This window comes from Fundulus heteroclitus, chromosome 23, assembly GCF_011125445.2.
Source record: "Fundulus heteroclitus isolate FHET01 chromosome 23, MU-UCD_Fhet_4.1, whole genome shotgun sequence".
Lineage (NCBI taxonomy): Eukaryota > Metazoa > Chordata > Actinopteri > Cyprinodontiformes > Fundulidae > Fundulus > Fundulus heteroclitus.
This window is the reverse complement of record NC_046383.1, coordinates 18,461,661-18,473,358: the sequence shown is the minus strand read 5'-3', so window position 1 is coordinate 18,473,358 and position 11,698 is coordinate 18,461,661. Positions and strand designations below refer to the sequence as shown.

General features: G+C 40.0%; 1 protein-coding gene across 2 annotated transcripts in view; it reads left to right on the top strand.

Moving 5' to 3' along the window:
- Nucleotides 1–698: 698 nt before the first annotated feature.
- Nucleotides 699–11,698, top strand: part of ahnak (AHNAK nucleoprotein) — a 32,630-nt gene continuing 21,630 nt past the window's right edge. For both annotated transcript variants that reach the window (XM_036126979.1, XM_036126978.1), the window contains exons 1-3: nucleotides 699–929; nucleotides 7,617–7,680; nucleotides 11,066–11,124. The gene's annotated coding sequence lies outside the window, so the exon portion shown is untranslated. The remainder of the gene's footprint in view (nucleotides 930–7,616; nucleotides 7,681–11,065; nucleotides 11,125–11,698) is intronic.

The window sequence follows — 11,698 nt, the reverse complement described above, 5'->3', positions numbered from 1 at the left end:
TCTTTTTGGCACATTAACTAGCGCTACGGTGGACATTTTCTGCCAGAGCACATCTGCTTAAAATAAATTAAAACGGGCCTGTGTTGTATGACTTTTACGATTCAAGCAGCTCAAACTGGAATATAAAAGGCAGAGTTTTTGCAACTCAGCCATTCTGGGTGGCATTGTTCCAGTAAAAACTAAACAAATACTTTTGCTTTTGGATATAGGAAAACTATCTATTTATGAGTCACTCACTTAATGATAACTTTGTATTAGTTTGTGTACAGTGATTTCAGTGCTGTAATAACAGGTTTATGTCATTGTCTGTAATATGATACCCATAAAGTAGTGTGTCACGCTGCGTCTCAGTGTGAGACACAAACTAAAGAGATTAGAATTATATTGAAGCAGTTTTGAATTGATGGTAATGGAAATTTACACTTATTTCTTTGAGAACTGCTGCTAAACTGTTTATTATGATTACAGTTAGCATACTGTGAATGTAGTTTACTTCCCTGAACTAGATCTCAGCCTCCGTGGTGCATGTTTCTGCTATGTGGAACAATGGGTGGTCCCAGTGCTGGGGACCACTCCCTCCATCAGGTCCCCTCCCTTGTATTCCCCTCCCTCTGCGAACCAAGGGCCCTACCCAGCTCCTAGTCCAACCACCCGCCTTACCCCAGAGTAGAAGCCACGCAGAGGGAAAAAAAAAAACAAGAGGCTTAAGTAAACTCACAGAAGGGAGGGAGTGAAAGAGGAGGGGGTGGAAAACGCCCTGGAAGTCTAGTTGGTCGAGAAGTAGGAAAACACAGACAGACTTCTGACAGACTGCAAACTTGTGACAGTGTGAAAAGTGCTCTTCTTAGGCCGGGGTGAAGGAGAGAAGACATGTTTTCAAGGATGCTCAAGCGCGAGTGAGGCTTCGTTGGCGCAGCGATTGCGCACAGGTAGAGATGATATTTTTTTTGTATTATAGGGTAAAGTTATTGTTTGCTTTTTAACTGTTGAAATTTGACGTACAGTTCTTTGCTTCACACTTATCTGCCCATCAGATTTAGTAGTTCAGCCAGTTTTAACGACTAAGTTGCAGAAGTGTCAGCGTTATCAGTCAGCATTCCTTTATTCTAGCAAGTGGCCCTTGGAATGAGTGTTTGCTGTGAGATTACAATGACAGCGTCCTGCTTTATTACATGAGCTTATCTGCTATGATGTGCTTCTGCATAAAAAGTGTTTTCCCCCACAAAACAAAGCCCGCTGAAGCTTTTGGTGTAGTTCTTTGCTGTGCACTTCTGCGTTTGTTGTGTAAAGTGACATTAGATGTGTGTGGATGTCCTTACAAATGTAAAACCTCCTTTAAAGCAGAGCAGAGCATGGCATGAGAAGTGGGTGTGTACCCACAGCCACACGAATGGCGAGGTTCTAACTACAGTGGCGCACTTTATTTTCAGCTGAACAGACGCGCAAGTGTTGAATAAACCTTTAAAAAAGTTATTTAAATGGGTTTAGAAAATAAAGTGGGCATTTTGTAAAAGGTATTTCTGTACTGGTTTGATAATTACGTGTCTCTATGCATACACCTTATTCTGTATCCTCTTTGGGAAAGAAAACCTGTTAAAATGAGATGCAAGCTGAAACGACATGGCAGCGAATAGGTAAAAAAAAAAATCATGTGTTGATGCCGTGGTTGAAGCGCTTTCTCCTATCTTAACTCTACTTTGTGTTAGGATGCAAAAAGTGAAGGTACTTCCCTGTTAGAGCCTGCAGCAACAAGTTTGGGTGTGGATCTATCTCCTTCCACTCCCTTCTCCGACTTCTTTTTTCTTCCCTCCCTTCTTGCTTTGCTGTCTCCTCAGAGAGGCACACCCTTTTACAGACAGAAAAAAAGGAACCTACACGCACAATAGACAGTTGTCGCAGTTGAGCTCTTTAAACATCCTGACTGGATATAAGGGCGCATGTTGATTGATGTTAACTTTTCTCAGCTAGGTTCTTGTTTTATGCAGATTTTCTGTTCAAAATCTTCTGCGTGAAATGTGGAGCGTCTGCTTAGTAGTTTTCTTTTGGCCGAATGTGTGCTTTATTTTGTACATTGGAAACGTTAAACCAAGGACAAGTTCTCCTTTTTTCCCCTTACCTTGGGCTACTTATCCTGGGCTCCATGCCAGGGTGTATGGGGTAAAAAGATGGGAGGAAGACAGGGAAAGAGAGTCAGAGAGCGTCTATGTGAGGGGGTGGGGGGGGGATGGGCGGTTCTGGGTTGAGGAGGGGAGTTATGGAATGTAGTGGTTTGGAAAGACAAGCTAATTGAAACCAGGTTTGAGGCATAGAAAGGGGGAGCAAAGACTTAGCACTTTGGGCGAATGAGGGAAAAGTTTGTTTTTTTTCGCCACAGAAATCCCAGAGTTTTCAAACAAATATATGTTTATGACCTTTTGTGTTCTTTAAACATGTATTGCCACTTAAAGTCTTTACTGTGTCTAAAATGAAGCATGGTTTGAGTGGTGAAAAACAAAAAAACAAAACAAGATGGTAAAAAAAACAGAAAAGACGTAACGCTGTGCCGAACCTCAGAAGTCAGATTTCACCGTTCACAGTGGCCTGTCCTCCAAAGCTCCCTCCTGCCACACCCAAAAACTGCTTTTCACAACACCCCGTGCACCGCTCTCTACCACGTACGTCGAACCAACGTTTAGTTTCCCGCAGCGGTAAATGTCTGCCGTCTTTCAAATTGCTGTTGTCAAGTTGATCGATTGCAGCAAGCACTGCTCAAAGAGCCAAATTGTCACACTGACCTAAAAGGTATTTGGAGGCGTTCTGTTGATTAATGGATGTTTAATTAAAACAAGTAAAAGATGTTTACTCTGGTTGTAAAATAACCGTAAAGGTGTGGGCTTTAAATTAACAACAAAAATTTGCATTTCAGGTTGGGCAATATTTTGTTCTCAACTTTCAGGTGTTGAAATGCATATCATTTAAAGGGGCCTAAAATTGGCCAAGGGCAAGTACTGTTTGTTTAAACATGCACTTCCATCCAATGCAGCAACATATAACCTTGTCATCTCTCCAAAAAAAAAAAAAAACTCTGTTGAATGCCACAAGAAGACATTTTCATTGACAGTTCACTGTCTGTTAAATGTGCCGCCTGCGTGGAAAAAATAAAAGGCCCAGCAAGAAGGCTGTGTCTCATGACTGTTGAGAACCTTGACTTGTGGTAAGATGCTTGTCAAGGCGCTACATCAGATACAGTTGCATACTCTTTTTGGCTGTTGCTGATTGACAGCAGGAACGAGAGGGGTGCCGTTTTTAATTCTCTCTAGTGTGAAACTTAAGGAAACTGGTCTTCAGCACACTTCCTCTGCCATTTCCTTGAGGGTTAGTTGAGTGGGTGGCTGCACTAAGGGACAGTTTGGCTTGACAGTAAAAAGAAGGTGGTAAATGTTCTGAAAAAGATGACAGGAGAGAAAACTGTTTCTCGGTTGGATTTCATTTAGAATACCCAAAGCTCCAGCAGATTTCACTTTAGAGGCTTGTTAAAGTTTAGTCCCCTTTCTGTTGGAAATACGCGCATAAGAGCAGAGTTCGGTTTTAGAAAGTTTTTCTAGGCAATACACACAGCGGCCACTCCCTTTTCACCCATACAGCGCTGGTTTGGATTGTTTCAGCATGTACTCAACACTCTGATGAGCCCTTATCGTTACTTTAGCTTGCCTATTGCTGAAAGATAGTTTTTTGAGAGTTTTGATGATCCAAGCCAGAAAAAGTCACACCCATGCACGTGCATTCGATTCAGATTGGTTTATTGCAGATGTTCATTTGGCTGAACTTTGTGAGCGCAAAATCCAAAAAGGGTGTGAATCTCTCTCTTTTTTTTATTTATTTTTTTGCTCTTCCAAGCTAATAACTTAGCCTGCTTCTCATCCAAACAGCTGCTCCACAGAACCATCCAGAGAAATAAATCTTACACAAGTGTTGCTTCACTGTACAATCGTACCTGGCTCCTCACCGGTAAACCTGTCATGTTTCTGCATGCAAGGAGTAACACGCAGCATCTGTTAGGAAATCTATTAGTGGGGAGGAGTGGGGCCCCAGAATTTCATGGAAAAGGGCCTGGAATGCAAAGTTGGGAAAGCATTCAGCTTGTTTAGGTTTTGTTTATCTGGAGCAAGATAGTCAAGGTTGGCACGGCGCACCCTCCAAAAGGCTGTCTTGGGTTCAACAAATCTTCACTCTGTGTTCTGTGCACAAATACGGATCATTGGGGCTGCTCGTGCTGTAAATTCTGTAGCTAAGGGACTTATGTAAATATACCCATTCGTCTGCCACCCAGCTTTATTTGCAACGGGCCCCTCTTCCGTCAGTAGGTTTGCATTGCTTTTTCTTTAAACATCAGCTGTGGTAAGATTAAACAGTTTGATGAACTGCCATGAACATACATGTTTTCTTTTCCCCCAGGATATCAGTACGATCCTGTTTTAAAATTAATTCTCCTGTCGCTCCTGTTTTAATTTACTAGATACGTCAGATAAAAACTGGCATTCTGGTTTTATATGTCTACACATGAAGGAAACAGGCCTATGCTTCTCATTATGTCTGACTTCATTCGTTGCTCAATGTTCTTGGCTCTGGCACGGTGTGCTGGCTCCAGCCCAGAATCACTTCTCATTTCAGAAAAGAACAACTAAAGTTACTTTCTCTAAAATACCGGGGCTGCTGTTCTTTCAGTTCCAATAGTTTTTTTCTTTCTTTCTGTTTGCTATAACACGAGAACTCGTTGACTTTCGAAGTGGGATTCATGAGCAAAACTGATTCTGTTACTTTTCTTTAGACGGATGGGAAAGACGTTTTGAAAACTCTTTACACATATGGAAAAAGTGGGAAACCTTGGTGAGAGGAAATTCCAAGTGAGGTCCTCCCTTCTTTGTTGTCTGGTGGTGGGACACAGAACAAAGTTTGAAACAGGAGCCGTGAGTTATCCTATAGCTCTTCATCCCATGTAGGTTATAGAGGTCAGAGTATTGCATGGTTCGTGAAGTATGACTGGCATGGTGCTGAAGACAGAGTTCGGTCTGCATTAGGTGGCGGTTGGTCTAGTTTGTGATCCTATAAAAGAAAGAGGAGGACTTTTCAATTTTTCCATTTGCTGTCGGACTCCTGCCAAAGTCCCAATGGTTTAATCAGCAGCCGACCAAGCTGGCGTCAGCAGACCAGCTTTGGTCTTATACAGGACTTGTGGTTTCCTTCAGGGTTCTGTGATCACTGAGAGCAGAAAGGAACCATTTGTTTTGATGCTCATTCCTTGTAAATGTGTCATACGTGCATGGCCTATCTGCTTCTTTGAGGAATGACCGGAGGCCGAGGCCTGCTGTGTCTCTCTTTGTGGCGGCTTTACGTGCTGCGTCAAACTCCAGCGCGGCGGGGAGAAACAGGGAGCCTATTCTGTTTTGACAACAAGAGTGATTTGCCCGCTGCTCTTCGTTCCCTCTTTGCCTCACTGCACAGAGGTCTTTTTCTATTTGCTCATAATCAAATCTTATCTATTCCGAGCATCACTGTGCTTGATATACTAAGCAGTGAGATGTAATCATTGTCACACTGCCTTCTCTTCTCTACGCACCAAATTGATTAGATTTGGCAATCAAAGGAGTGAAATAACTTCAACTCTCTTCATATGTTTCCATCACGTTGTGACCTACTTACAAGAAAATTGTGACGGCTTAACTGAAAGGTGCCCGCAGGAGTTAGGGAAAAGCTGGTATGAATGAAACTGAAAGCATTTGAAAGATTTTGGCACCACCAAACAGGTGGGCAGGTAGATCTAACAGACGTGCTAACGATTGTATCCGTAAAACCAGTCTATCTGATTTCCAGTTGATTTCTTGTGTTCATTTTGGAAAAAAAAAGTATGCTTTGCAGTGCCCCGTATGCTGCTGGATGCGGTAATCTCGTTTATCTGAGCATAACTTAGAGTTTTAGGGGGTGTGGTGGGCCGACTTGCAGAGTTGTGAGCGCCTGAGCAGGGTTTTGGGTGGGAAAGGAACATGAAGCTGGAATTAGTGTGAGAGAGAAAGAGGGACATTTCTGTGCAGTTAGTCACTGTAGGGAGAGGCTGGGCTCCCTTCCAGTTGGCCTGACAGCTCTATCAAGGAATGTGTGTGACTGGAGGCCTGGGTGGGGTTGCACAGTGAGCGCCTTACTCTTCAAGCAAGACATATAGGCAAAGTGACCTGTTCTTCATCCCTGTTGTGTAATATACTATTTATACGTGTAGTTGGGTTAGTTTATATTAAGGTATTCTGGCTACTGATGATCAGTAGTTATGTGTAAGGCGTTACCAAGGCTAAGAAGGTGTGGCAGCCTCTTTTAACATTAGAGATCCAGCTTGCTTCCATCTCATTTTATTTATTTGATTGCAACTCATGTCCGTTAAAAGACTTCAGTCAGATTGTTCCCGAATGACTCATGACAAGGCGGTCTGATTAACACCTATCTGTAACAGGAGACTGGACTGGAAAGTGTACACAGCTGCTTTGGTGCCAGTCACCCCACACTGAGAGACCTGAGTACCGGATGTGTTTATTTCAGCTATTCCAATATGAAGCACATTCAAAAGAGCAGCCAGCAGCATTACATTCTTTGGAGAGGATGTCCAAAATATTTCTAATCTTGGTATTAAGCAACACGTTTACTTTCTTTTATTACTGTATATTACACACATACCTATTACACACTGACTACTAATAAAAGCTTTTATCTTACAAACCCTGTTATTTAGGATACTTTTTATTAATATAAGTAATGAACACTTTAGCTTATATGAAAGACAGGGTATTGTGCTGGAGGAAGTTAATGACAGGGTTAGGGAGATTTTTGTCCTCATCAACATGTTCCCACTGGCAGATGCCTTTCTACACTCACATCAAGTCTGGTTCTGTTTGTTCTCTGACTGACAAAAAGGAGGCTTTGTTTCACAATACACCACTAGGTTGACACAATAATCCGCAAAAGACCTTTAAGAAGTTGGGCTAGTTGCAGCGGGTAGAAGTAAGACAGATTTGGCATGAGTACTGAGGCTCACAATCCAAACAATGAATGCAACTGCTACTGCAATTGTTTTTGTTTTAAGGACTTTGGGTGCTGTGGTTGGGTATCGCTGATTTTCTACTTCTGGGTCACAACCTGAACAATTAGAATAGAACCGAAAACCCCCATTTTATTTCAAACTTAACCGTAGCATTTTATTAGAGAGGGTGTAAATGTTTTTCCCACATTTCCTAAAGTGAAGGCCATACCATGCAGGTATTTGGGTTTATTTACTTAAAGGGAGTTTTGCATGATTTCTTAGCTCAGTAAATATTGTTACTTCTGGCTGGTTAAATAATAAGGTCTCTCTAAAGACTCAGATAGGTGATGAAATATCCTATCTGAGTAATATAATTCAGAATGAATTTGTGTCTTGTGAAACGTCTTACAATGCAAAACTGACCATTTTTGAACAGTGTTACTGAATTTTTTTTTTCTTTATGCATAAGAGAACATTCCTGTTGGACTCAAAAAAGGTCTTTTTTTCAGCCTTAACATTATTTAGAAGACATGTTTTCTAATCCCCAAAACTGTTTTTGTATTGCTCTCAACAGAAGTCAAAAAAAGAAGCACACAAGAAGCAGACTGAAGCCCTTGGATTTGCTTGAGCAGTCCAAGGTAAGAGTCCCCAAACATGTCACACATGCATACAACACACATGCAATTGGTTCAAGAAGGCTAACTTGCCTACTGCACGTCATACCACTCCGACAACATGTTATGGGTCTAGACACATAACAGCTTTTGGAATGTCTGTTACAAGGCCATCTTTGGATCTTAATGGTCATGCCTTCTCTGTTCAGCTGTGCACAACCTTGCAGCCTGACATTTGGCTCCTCTACAAGAGACCACCTGTTCCACTCAAAGCCTTCTTATGAAACAGCTCAGTCAAAAGCCCGCCAATCTTGTGCTGTTTACTTGGATTGGAAAGGAAAACTTAGAGCATAATCGAAATGTGCGCGACTCCTTGTGGGTCAGCAAGAAGCCATGGACACCCAGAAATGTTCTGCGGTTGTGCTTTATTATCAGAAGCTTTAGTCTGGCGTGCTTCTCCACGCCCCCTTTCCCAACACACATACCAGACCATAATAAAACATGATAGACAAGCATGTCTGACTCCCTCTGCCCTTGTTTTCACATCCTTCATGGTTTTCTTCAACGCTCTGAGTTAAAAAAAAACATAATTTTATAAGTAGGGAATGTAATTGTCATGTTGTCTGACCATTTTGGGTCACCCACTGCGTGGTTATCTTATGATCTAAAATTAATCATGTGATAGAATTAATCATGTGATAGAATTAATCATGTGATAATGCTGTATCAGGTTTATTTATTATTGCCATTTCCACACATAGTTTATGCAATATTTAATCCTATACTAAAGACGTGCCAAGGAATATACCTGAGACTGAGTTTGCTAATAACAGAAAGGAGAATAGAGAGGGACGAACATCCACTACACCCTGTGCATTGTGGTAATGCATCTAAGAAAAATACATTGTATTGAATAATTTTGGAAACCTGGATTTATTAAAAGATTAAGACAGTAAAAAACAAAAGTAGACTCATTGTTTTTTCTTGAGCCTTTTGCTACGAGTGAAACCAAAAATGTAAGAGTTCTTTAATAGTGAGGAGTTAGAAGTGCAAATAACGGCCAGCCTATATTAGTAAAGATTGGGTGTAGATGTGTGAGAAACACACACTTTGCCTTGGGTTTGTTAAATCCAAATTCATTCGCTAAAGTTGTCCATAATGCTGTGTTGGGACAAGGAGGTTGATTGATTCTTATCAAGTTGCAGTTTGAAGTCTTCATGGAATCACATTTCAAGCTTTAGTAAGGCCACACTGAAACACTAAGTGAGATAATGAGCTTGAAGTGGAAAGAAAAGTGGAAGTTTTAGCTACCTGCATTTGGTTGTCATTATCTTTGCTTATAAACACTAACCCACTCTTTACCTACATGTATTTCAGTGGCTGTGGGATTTGTTGCTGAGTCCAGAGTGTTGGGAAAAAGCTCTTTTAGGCAAGACAAATGTAATTGTATAGCAATCGACAGGACAATTCAATGTTCTTTACATGATGAAAAAATAAGAGAATAAGACATAAAAATGACATTGTTGTCGCATAATAAAGGACAATAAAGAAAAGTTGGACTACAGACTGAAATTAATTGTTTAAGTTAATAGTTAAGATTTAATAATCAAAACAAAGGAATTTTTTCAACCTTGATATAAAAAAACTCAGGTTTTCATTATTTTTGTAGTTTTCTGAGAGTTTGTTTCAGATTAGTTGAGCATAAAACTGAATGCTGCTTCTCCAGTTTTGGTTCTGGGTATTTGGAGTAGACTTGAAACACAAAATCTGAGTGGTCTGTAATGTTGGTACAATGACAACAAATCGTTGATGTAAATTGGATGACAAGCCATTCAACGATTTATAAACTCACAGAAGTATTTCAAAGTCTATTCTCTGATATACAAGGAGCCAATGTAAGGATATCATAACCGGGGTGATGTGCTCTACTTTCTTAGTTTTAGTGACTGTTAACCTCTCTATTTTACATATGAAGAGAAGTTAATAGTGTTTAGTATAAGTCAATTTATAGACTTGTGTTGTGTATCTACCCTCAAACTGTATGTATTGCACATTACATGCGATTATTGTTGTTTCTTCATATTCCCATGATCTTTTAAACCATCAAGCTGATTTTAATATTAGACAAATATGAAATTGCAGCGCACAATGCTGTTTTCGGATGATACTATCCAAACCTATCCAAACCAAACTGACCCATTGTGAAAAAGTAATTGCCCTCATAACTAATAACTGGTTGTGCCAACTTTGGTCAAAAGTCCAGATTTGGGCTAGGTCACTGCAAAACCTTTCATTTAGACGTAGATTTGCTGTTTTGCTTCTGATCATTTTCCTACTGCCTAGTTTGCTTGAAGCTAAAGGTCATCAACTGGTGGTCAGACAATCTCCCCCTGGAGTTTTTTACTAGAGAGTACTAGTCATGGTTCCATCAGTTACGACGAGTAATCAAAGTCCTGAAGCAACTTCAGATCTAATAGGATGCAGACCTTCCAAGAAGTTCCAGTATTGTCCTGTCAGTCTAGAAAATATTTTCTCAACAGTGTTAGTGATCAGAAAGTGTGTGTGTGTGTGTGTGTGTGTGTGTGTGTGTGTGCGTGCATGCATACATGTGCCTTTAAGACAACAAAAGCAATGGATTTGAATAACTCAAAGTACACCTACTTAACTGAACATTAAAGTAGTCAACAGCTAACAGTGTAATCTCAATTTACAGTTACCTGACAGATTAATAAGGGGAACAGTTTGGTTTATTTAGTTGAAAATGACAAAGTCTTCCCTCCTGTCATTTATCAGAATGAATTTGGATTTTAGGCATACTAATTTGATGTTAGGACACATACATTTGGAGAACAGTGTAAGTTGATGTTTACTCAGGGACTGGAAGGAAATGTCAATCTAGATACGCTTAGTGAAGAAACTGAGACAATCATATATACAGTAAATTTGAATTTAAACTTGATTTTCACTTGGACAACTATTTGTCAGTGGGATTATTTTTTAGACCAATAGTTCACTTTCACATAACAATGTATGTGTTCTCTGTTCAGATCTCTGCAGTTTATGTTTTCATAAAGCTGGACACCATCATTGTTCCTTCTACTGGCTTTTGAGCTAGGGTGTAGGCACAGGATTTGACTGCTTTCCTCGGGGCAGGGTGTGGTCTAACTGCACCCAAATTTACAAAACATTCGCTAACAGCATTCTAAAAGGAGGGAGTTGACAGTACAGCTTTTAGATGTAGTGGAAACTGTGTTGTCAATAGATTTTTAACACCACCTAGTGTTCATATGTGGGTCCTATAAGCCAGTTTATCTACAGTATTTTTTTTTTTTAATCTGATAAGCACAGTTTTTACTTTTTGTTAGATAAAATGTTTTGATTCTTTATTTGTTTGATTTGTTGTTTGTAGGAAAACAGCAAGAGCATTTTCTTCATATCAGCACTGGACTGGAGGAAAACAAAATAAAGGTAATAAAAAATTATCTCTCTCTCTCTCTCTCTCTCTCTCTCTCTCTCTCTCTCTCTCTCTCTATATATATATATATATATATATATATATATATATATATATAGTGAAATCACATGGAGGAATGGATTGGTTGTCACACTCTTTACCTTAATTGCAATTATCACAAAATGTTACACTTAGTTGATGTTATTTAAATGTTCGATGGACATCTAAAGCTTGAAGTTCAAGATAAACTTGTTCAAAAGATACGGACTGCCAGACAAAACTTCTGCTTTAGTGACAACCAGACAATAGGGATCATAGTCCCACGCCTGGGCTCGGTTGTACCAACTCTTGAGCTTTTTTCAATGAGAAAAAAGTACATTTTGGAAAACAAAAAAAATATCCCACCTTATCTATTTTAGTTGAACCGACAAAATATAGAAGATACAACTTTGAATATTTCATGACAAGCAGTTTTAAACACAGTACTCCTTGACAGAAACAGCCCAGCCCAAAGCCTTGTTACTTCCTTCAGTTATTTCCTGACAGTTATAAAGTGTGCAACCCTTGTGTTCCCCCCTGTCTTACCCT